Source organism: Triticum aestivum, chromosome 1D, assembly GCF_018294505.1.
Source record: "Triticum aestivum cultivar Chinese Spring chromosome 1D, IWGSC CS RefSeq v2.1, whole genome shotgun sequence".
Lineage (NCBI taxonomy): Eukaryota > Viridiplantae > Streptophyta > Magnoliopsida > Poales > Poaceae > Triticum > Triticum aestivum.
Window position 1 is genome coordinate 96,852,031 of NC_057796.1, and position 9,574 is coordinate 96,861,604.

The following is a 9,574-nucleotide window of genomic DNA, read 5'->3' on the forward strand; positions in this document are numbered from 1 at the left end:
GCCCGCGGGCCGGCGATGGGCTCGGCGGGCCGTGCGGTGGCAGGTGGCGGCGGTGACAGGTGTCGCGCGGCGATAGGCTCGGGGCGGCGGCAGCGATTCGTCCGGCGGCGACGGACGTGTCCGGTGGCAGCGGAGGGCGAAATTTAGGGTTTGGACGCAAATTTCGGAGGGGGAGGTGTTTATACAGGTAGAGGGAGCTAGGAGACTCCAAATGGAGTGTAGTTTTCACCCACACGATCGTGATCGAACGACCGAGAGCATGGAGGGGGCTTAGATGGGTTATTGGCTGTTTGGAGGGGGGTTTTTGCTGCAAGACACAAAAGGACTTAGCGGTTACCCGGTTAACCGTTGGAGCATCAAACGACCTCCAAATGGAACGAAACTCGACAGGTGGTCTACCGGTGGTATACCTAGGCCACTTGACAAACCTCGGTCCATTCCGAGAACGTTTAACACCCGCTCACGAAAAGAGGCAAGAGGGGTGCACCGGTGCATGTGGGAGTGTCGGATTGCAAAACGGACAACGGGGAAATGCTCGGATGCATGAGATGAACACGTATGCAAATGACATGCACATGATGACATGATATGAGATGCATGACATGAACAAAATGAAAAACGAGAGACAAAACCCAACCACGGAGGGAATATCATAACACATAGCCGAAAATGGCAAGAGTTGGAGTTACAAATATGGAAAGTTACATCCGGGGTGTTACAACACTCCACCACTATGAGAGGATCTCGTCCCGAGATCTAGGACTGAAAGAACTCCGGATATTCGGAACGGAGGTGGTCCTCGCGTTCCCAGGTGGCTTCTCGGTTGGAATGGTGCGACCACTTCACTTTCAGGAATTTGATTGACTTGTTGCGAGTCTTGCGCTCAGTTTCTTCAAGAATAGCAACGGGGTGCTCATGATAAGACAGATCTTCTTGGAGGTCAATCTCTTCGAAGTTGATGGTGCGCTCAGGAGTCTTGAAGCACTTGCGAAGCTGTGACACGTGGAACACATCGTGCACGTTCGCGAAGTTGGAGGGAAGCTCAAGTTGATAGGCGAGGTCGCCTCTTTTGCCAATGATCTTGAAAGGACCCACGTATCTAGGGGCAAGCTTCCCTTTGATACCGAAGCGACGAGTGCCTTTCATTGGAGAGACGCGGAGGTAGACATGGTCTCCGATCTCGAAAACCACATCACAGTGCTTACTATCATAGTAACTCTTCTGGCGCGATTGCGCGGCTTTGAGGTTTTCACGGATGACTTTACACATTTCTTCAGCCTCTGTGATTAAGTCGTTGCCAAGAAGTTGGCATGCACCAGTCTCTGACCAATTGAGAGGAGTACGGCACTTTCTGCCATAGAGAATCTCGAATGGGGCCTTGCCCGAACTCGCTTGGAAGCTGTTGTTGTAGGAGAATTCGGCATATGGAAGACAATCTTCCCACTTCATGCCAAAGGAAATGACACAAGCCCTGAGCATATCTTCAAGGATTTGATTGACTCGCTCGACTTGGCCACTAGTTTGAGGATGGAAAGTTGTGCTGAAGCGAATGTTGGTGCCCATTGCCTTCTGGAAGGAGTCCCAGAACTTAGAAGTGAAGATGCTTCCAGGATCTAAAGAAATCAATTGTGGAATGCCGTGCAAGGAGACAATCCTGGAGGTGTATAGCTCTGCCAACTGAGCTGCTGTGATAGATTCTTTGATTGGAAGGAAATGAGCCACTTTAGTAAGCTTGTCGAGACAACGAAGATAGCATCATTTCCGCACTTGGACTTAGGAAATCCAGTCACGAAGTCCATTTCGATATGATCAAACTTCCATTCTGGGATAGCAAGAGGTTGGAGGAGACCAGCTGGTCGTTGGTGATCTGCTTTCACCCTTCGACAGACATCACATTCATTCACGAATTGAGCGATTTCTCGCTTCATTCGAGTCCACCAATACGACTGCTTGAGGTCATGGTACATCTTCGTACTTCCAGGATGAATGGAAAGAAGAGAATTGTGTGCCTCGTTCATAAGGACTTTCCTTATATCACCTTTAGGAACCACAATCCGGTCCTCAAAGAATAAAGTGTCTCTATCATCAATGCGATAACACTTATATTTGGAAAGACCCTTGTCGATACCACGTTTCACCTTCTTCACCATGGTATCCAGGAGTTGTGCCTCACGTATTTGATCTTCCAAAGTAGGAGAGACTATGAGGTTGGCAAGAAAGCCTTGAGGAACAACTTGGAGATTCAGTTTGCGGAAAGCTTCACAAAGATCCGGTTGAAATGGCTTGAGAATTAAGCTGTTGCAATAAGCCTTCCTGCTCAAAGCATCTGCAATGACATTGGCCTTGCCTGGAGTATACTTAATACTCGGATTGTACTCCTGAATCATCTTGACCCATCGAGTTTGCCTGAGGTTGAGGTTTGGCTGAGTGAAGATGTACTTGAGACTCTTGTGATCGGTGAATATGTCCACTTTTCTTCCCAACAAGAGATGTCTCCATGTTATTAATGCAAGGACAACTGCCGCCAACTCAAGATCGTGAGTGGGGTAGTTCTTTTCGTTGGGCTTCAACTGGCGAGAGGTATAGGCCACAAGTTTCTTCTCTTGCATTAACACAGCACCGAGACCTTGAAGAGAAGCATCACAGAAAACTTCGAATGGCTTGGATTCATCAGGAGGAGTTAAGACAGGAGCTGTGACAAGTTTCTCTTTGAGAGTGTTGAAAGCAACGTCACACTCAGGAGTCCAGACATACTTCACATGCTTCTGGAGGAGGTTGGAAAGAGGCTTTGCAATCTTAGAGAAATTCTCAATGAATCTTCGGCAATAGCTTGCAAGACCAAGGAAACTGCGGAGCTGCTTGACATTCTGAGGAGGTTCCCAATTCACAATTGCAGACACCTTCTCGGGATTAATAGCGATGCCCTTGGCAGAGATGATATGACCAAGGTAAAGAACTTCATCAAGCCAAAACTCACATTTGGAAAACTTCGCATAGAATTGATACTCTCTAAGCTTGTCGAGCACCAATCGCAAATGTTTGGCATGATCCTTCTTATTCTTGGAGAAGACCAATATATCATCGAGATACACCAGGACGAATTCATTGGTATAGGGGTTGAAGATGAAATTCATCATTCGAGAGAACGTTGGAGGAGCATTGACAAGGCCGAAAGACATGACAGTATATTCATAAGAACCAAAGCTTGTTCTGAATGCTGTCTTGGGAATATCTTCTTCACGAATGCGAATCTGATGATAACCCATACGAAGGTCAAGCTTGGAGAATACGTTAGCACCTTTAAGTTGCTCGAATAGCTCATTGATGTTGGGAAGTGGGTACTTGTTCTTGATTGTCTTCTTGTTCAATGGACGGTAGTCGACACAAAGTCGGTCCGTGCCATCTTTCTTCTGGACAAAAAGAACACCACAACCCCATGGATATGAACTCGGTCTGATCAAACCCAGACGCTCTTGTTCATCAAGTTGTTTCTTCAATTCCTTCAGCTCCTTGGGTCCAAGCTTGTAAGGACGCTTGCAAACGGGTTCAGTGCCGGGCTCAAGATCGATAACGAACTCAACTGGCCGGTGAGGAGGCATACCCGGAAGCTCTTCTGGAAAGACATCTTGGTACTCACAAACAACTGGAATTTGAGAAATATCATCCAACTCGCCCTTCTCATTGAGAGAAAACAACCGAATGGTTTCATCACGAGCGGCATAGATGATAACATCCTCAGAAGAGTGTGTCAATTGAATTTCCCTGGCAGCACAATCAAGTTGAGCCTTGTGCTTAGAAAGCGAGTCCATCCCGAGAATTAGATCAATATCCGAGTCAGCAAGGACAATTGGAGAAGACAGAAATTTATAGTTGCCCATCTTGATAGAAACATCCGAAGCCATCATTTTGGTATTCATGAATAAGCCCGGAGAGGAAACCGCTATCGGCTTAGACAGATCGACAGTATGCAAATTGTTCATGGATGCAAAATGTCTTGATATGAAAGAAATAGATGCACCAATATCAAAAAGAACTTTTGCAGGAATATCATTAACTGAGAGATTACCCATAATCACGTCAGTAGATTCCTCCGCTTGAGCTGCATTCATCTTGTTCACCTTTGCAGACTTGGGATTATGCTTGACCACTGCATTGCTGGAAGATCTCACAGGAGGAGGAGGCGGAAGACGCCTTTGGTTGAAGCACTTGTTAGCATAGTGACCTTTCTGCTGACACTTGTTGCAAGTCACCTCTGAGAGTGGACGATGATAAGGAGCATTCGACTTTGGAGCTTGATTCTGAGACTTGTTCTGATAGCCAGGGTTGGATGAGTGGGAAGATCCATGGCCACCTTTGTTCTTCTGCTGGAAAGGCTGACGAAACGGAGGAGGAGGAGGCAACCAGAACTTCTGTTGCTTAGCAGCCACTAGTGAGGAAGAAGAAGACTGAACTGCGTCCCTGACTCTCTTCTTAGAAGCCTCACACTTGAGCTGAGCAGCCTCTTGCTTCAGTGCCATATTGTAGAAATCATCATACTTGGTCGGCTCAAAAAGCACGAGAGGTAATTGCAGATCTTCTCTGAGGCCACCTCTGAATTGATAGATCATGCTCTTTTCATCAGGAACGTCTTGCTTAGCGAAGCGAGCGAGTTTCTGAAACTGGGTATTGTATTGATACACGGACATGCTGCCTTGCTTGAGATTGCGGAACTCCTCACGCTTGCTCTCAACAACACTTTGTGGAATGTGGTGAGCTTTGAGTCTCGGCGGAAATCATCCCAGGTAATCACACGACCTCCTCTGGAATCTTTGTATTGTTGATACCACTCAGCAGCTTGATCCTTGAGTTGAAAAGAAGCGAACTTGACAAAGTCCTCAGGCCTGACATTGCTACATTCAAAATGCTTGTTGATGTCCACGAGCCAATCATCGGCGTCTGTGGCCTCGGCACAATAGCTGAAAGACTTCGGCTGATTTGCGAGGAACTGGTTGAGGGTAGCGAAGTGAGGCTGATTGTTGCCTTGGCCTTGATTTCCTTGATTGCCTTGCCCTTGGGTGCGTTCTTGCAAGAGTTGCAAAATCATCTGAGCATTGGCGTTGGTGGCTGCCATGATAGCTTGCCATGCCTCCGGAGGCGGAGGTGGTGGCGGAGGGTTCGCCTGACTCCCCTCATTGCGTTCCGGATTCTGACGCGTTGGCGGAGCCATCCTGAAGAGGGTGACATCCGTTAGCATCTTGATAGACAAATAGACAAGTTGAATCAACGGATAGAAATTGCAACATATAGTCTTCACAATAAACATTCGAACGAGGATGAACGAATGAATTCCATAGTAAATCATCACACTTCCATTAATGTGAGAAGCCACTTGATAAAGGGTTGATGAATAAAATAACAAGGTGCAACTGGAACAAATAAGTGGTAAGGATTACCCAATCACAAACCAAATATCTGCGGGAAGAAATGCTAAGAGCTACTTGAATCCCACCTATAAACTCCTGAAACTTTCTGGTTATGCAATCTGGTGTTGGGGATACAGGGGACACAAAATATATCACCCAAACTAGCAATCCCTAGATCCAGCTGTATCCATCCGTCAACACATAACCAAGAAACCTTCGGAAATCGTGTACCTCAACCTTCGAAAAGCATCCGTTATATGATTTATGGCAATACTCTCGAATTCCTGCCCCAGTACTGGGTGGCGTCGAGGTGATCTCAGCAACAACTGCATAAAAGAGATTTTCGATGTCGGCGGAACTCAGGTATTCCAGAACTGCAACGATAAAATTGTGACGACAACACCTCGGAGCTCAACTCCCCGGGACACTGCCACAACCCCTAAATGTCAGGAGGCACCAAGAACAATGTTCTCGTCACAAAACCATCGGAACGATTCCAAGATACCCGCGTGATCCAAAAAATTTTTTTAGTGAAATTTGAGGAGAGAAGAGTCAAAACTTCTACATCAGGAGGCCTCACCAGAGCGACGAAGGAATAGAGGAGTAAAAAGAATCCTACTCTCCGATATATATGATCCTAAGACTCCAAAACATTTTTGTTCTAGACTCAACAACGCCAGCGATTCGATCAAGCAAGGGGCTCCTAAGTCGGGGATGGCTCTGATTACCAACTTGTAACGCCCACGATGCGGCTATATCTCCCACGTGTCGAGGCACGACTTAGAGGCATAACCGCATTGTGGTATAGTCGCAAGAAGGGTCATCTTCACACAATCCCATGTAATGAACAAGAATGGGATAACGAGAGTTGGCTTACAATCGCCACTTCACACAATACATAAATTAATTCATACATCATCCAAAATCCACACATAGACCGACTACGGTCAAATCCAAATGAAAATAAGATAACCCCAAATGCTAGATCCCCGATCGTCCCAACTGGGCTCCACTACTGATCATCAGGAAACGAAACATAGTAACGACCACGTTCCTTGTCGAACTCCCACTTGAGCTCGGTTGCGTCATCTGCACTGGTCTCGTCGGCACCTGCAACCGTTTTGGTAGAATCTGTGAGTCACCAGGACTCAGCAATCTCACACCCGCGAGATCAAGACTATTTAAACTTATAGGAAAAGACGGGGTAATGAGGTGGCGCTGCAGCAAGCACTAAGCATATATGGTGGCTAACTTACGCAATTGAGAGCGAGAAGAGAAGCAATGCAACGGTCGCGAAGCTAGAAATGATCAAGAAGTGATCCTGAAACTACTTACGTTCATGCATAACTCAAACCGTGTTCACTTCCCGGACTCCACCGAGAAGAGACCATCACGGCTACACACACGGTTGATGTATTTTAATTAAGTCAAGTGACAAGTTCTCTACAACCGGACATTAACAAATTCCCATCTGCCTCATAACTGCGGGCACGGCTTTCGAAAGATAATACCCTGCAGGTGTCCCAACTTAGCCCGTCATAAGCTCTCACGGTCAATGAAGGATAAACCTTCTCCTGGGAAGACCCAATCAGTCTCGGAATCCCGGTTTACAAGACATTTCGACAATGGTAAAACAAGTCCAGCAAGACCACTCGACTGTGCCGACAAATCCCGATAGGAGCTGCACATATCTCATTCTCAAGGCACACCAGATAAGCGAAGCGTACAGGTACCAACGTAAGACAAGTTGCCAAGGGACGGTCCCGCACGGTGCTCTAGTTTGGACCAGCACTCAGAGGAACACTGGCCCGGGGGTTTAAATAAAGATGACCCTCGGGCTCGCGAAAACCCAAGGGAAAAAGGCTTAGGTGGCAAATGGTAAAACCAAGGTTAGGCCTTGCTGGAGGAGTTTTATTCAAGGCGAACTGTCCAGGGGGTCCCATAAATCACCCAACCGCGTAAGGAACGCAAACTCAAGGAACATAATACCGGTATGACGGAAACTAGGGCGGCAAGAGTGGAACAAAACACCAGGCATAAGGCCGAGCCTTCCACCCTTTACCAAATATATAGATGCATTAATTAAATAAGAGATATTGTGATATTCCAAAATATCCATGTTCCAACATGGAACCAACATCAACTTCACCTGCAACTATCAACGCTATAAGAAGGGCTGAGCAAAAGCGGTAACTTAGCCAAACAACGGTTTGCTAGGAAAGGATGGTTAGAGGCTTGATATGGCAATATGGGAGGCATGATATAGCAAGTGGTAGGTAGCGCAACATAGCAATAGAACGAACAACTAGCAAAGCAAAGATAGAAGTGATTTCGAGGGTAGGGTCATCTTGCCTGCAAGGTTCTCAGAGTTGTCGAAAGCTTGATCCTCGTAAGCGTACTCAACAGGTTCCTCGTTCACGAACTCGTCTCCCGGCTCTACCCACAGCAAGAATACAAGCAATGGAACCACAATCAATCACGGAAAAAGCACAAGCAACATGATGCAATAGATGCATGATATGCGAGATATGATATGCGATGCGTATGTGTGCTCCGGAACAAAAAGGATTAACAAGGCAGTACCTTGGAAAAACAAGAATGCCACTGGAAAGATGAGATGATTTCGGTCGAAATCGAAATAAAGATCACCGGAAACGGATGCACGGTTTGCAAATGGCAAGCAAAACAAAAATGACACAATTATGCGATTAACAGCATGATAGCACTTAGAATACATCAAGTAACTATGCTACAGCACCCCAACATAGCAACAAAGCATATGGCAGTAATCTATGGGAGATGCTTGACAAAAGGTGGACACTGAGCTACGGCTAGATCACAACATAACAGATTCAAACAAGCATGGCAAAAGTGCAAAAGATATCAGGTTCACAGACTTGGTGAAAAATACTGAACATGGCTGAAACAGCATCAAGCAGCAATGTTCAGAGCAAGCAAAACACGTGCTAAAGGAACTTATCATAGAAAAACAAGGCATGGAATGAATCTACTAAAAGCATAGAACAAAAGTCCCTTACTGGCCATGAGTCAAAAAGGATCAGAAGATATGATGGCACTCATGTAAACATAGCAAGTTTCGTTAACAGGTTTCAGACTTGGCAGAAAACAGAACATGGCATTAACAGAGTTATGAAGGCATGTTGGTGAGGTTGATTCACTCATCACAAAGCAATGCATGACAAAACAAGCATACCTACAGCAATATGACATGTTTATGAAGCTAACCATGGCAAGAGCAAGTTCATAGCATGTATGGATCAACTACAACAACCTTGGCAAAATTGAATATCATGTTAACATTCTGCCAGGAATATTTTATAGCAAAAGTAGAGCAAGATTGCGACATGCTAGGGCACTCCATAATTGCAAAAGGGGGCATGGACGGATAGAGCACAACTATATCTACAAAACATCCTTACTGAACATACTCACAAGAAACATGGATATCACTGTAGACACATGGATACATGGCAACAAAATAACAGCAGTAACAGACAGCAAAAATCCCAAGTCCCTGAAAACAGAAATATCACGAAGCCTAGTTTGCATGCTGGTGCTAGTCACCACATAGATCACAAAAATACATGGCATACACCTCTGTAAAGATGGCATGGCATAGATCAAAACACCTGTAGAGCTCATGCCCATAAGATGCACACATCAATTGCAACAAAAATAACAAAACACCAAGTTCTGATAAGTAACAGCAGTAAACATCATATAGCACTCTTGCACCAGAGATTTGGGCATCAAGATGGACTCAAACGAGCATGGCAGTATGGATCCAAATGAAGAGCATCTCGTGGTGAACATTTCGATATATCATGCGCATGAATCGGAGTAGTATGCAAGGAGATATGCCATGATGAATAGAGCAACATATTATGATATCTTCGCGACTTGGCAGAAAATGAGGGGGGAAAGTCAACCTCTCCAGATTTCACGCGAACCGAGGCGGGGCGGAGCTCGTTGGAGACGGGCGGCGCGGCGGCCGGAGTGGATGGGGGAAGGTCGCCGGGGCGGGGTCGACCGGATCCGGCGAGGGAGAGGAGACGGCGGCGGACGGGGAGACGGGGCGCGGTCGCCGGCGTGGAGGAGCTCCGGTGACAGCGGTCGGCGGCGGCGAGGCTCGAGGCCCGCGGCGGCACACC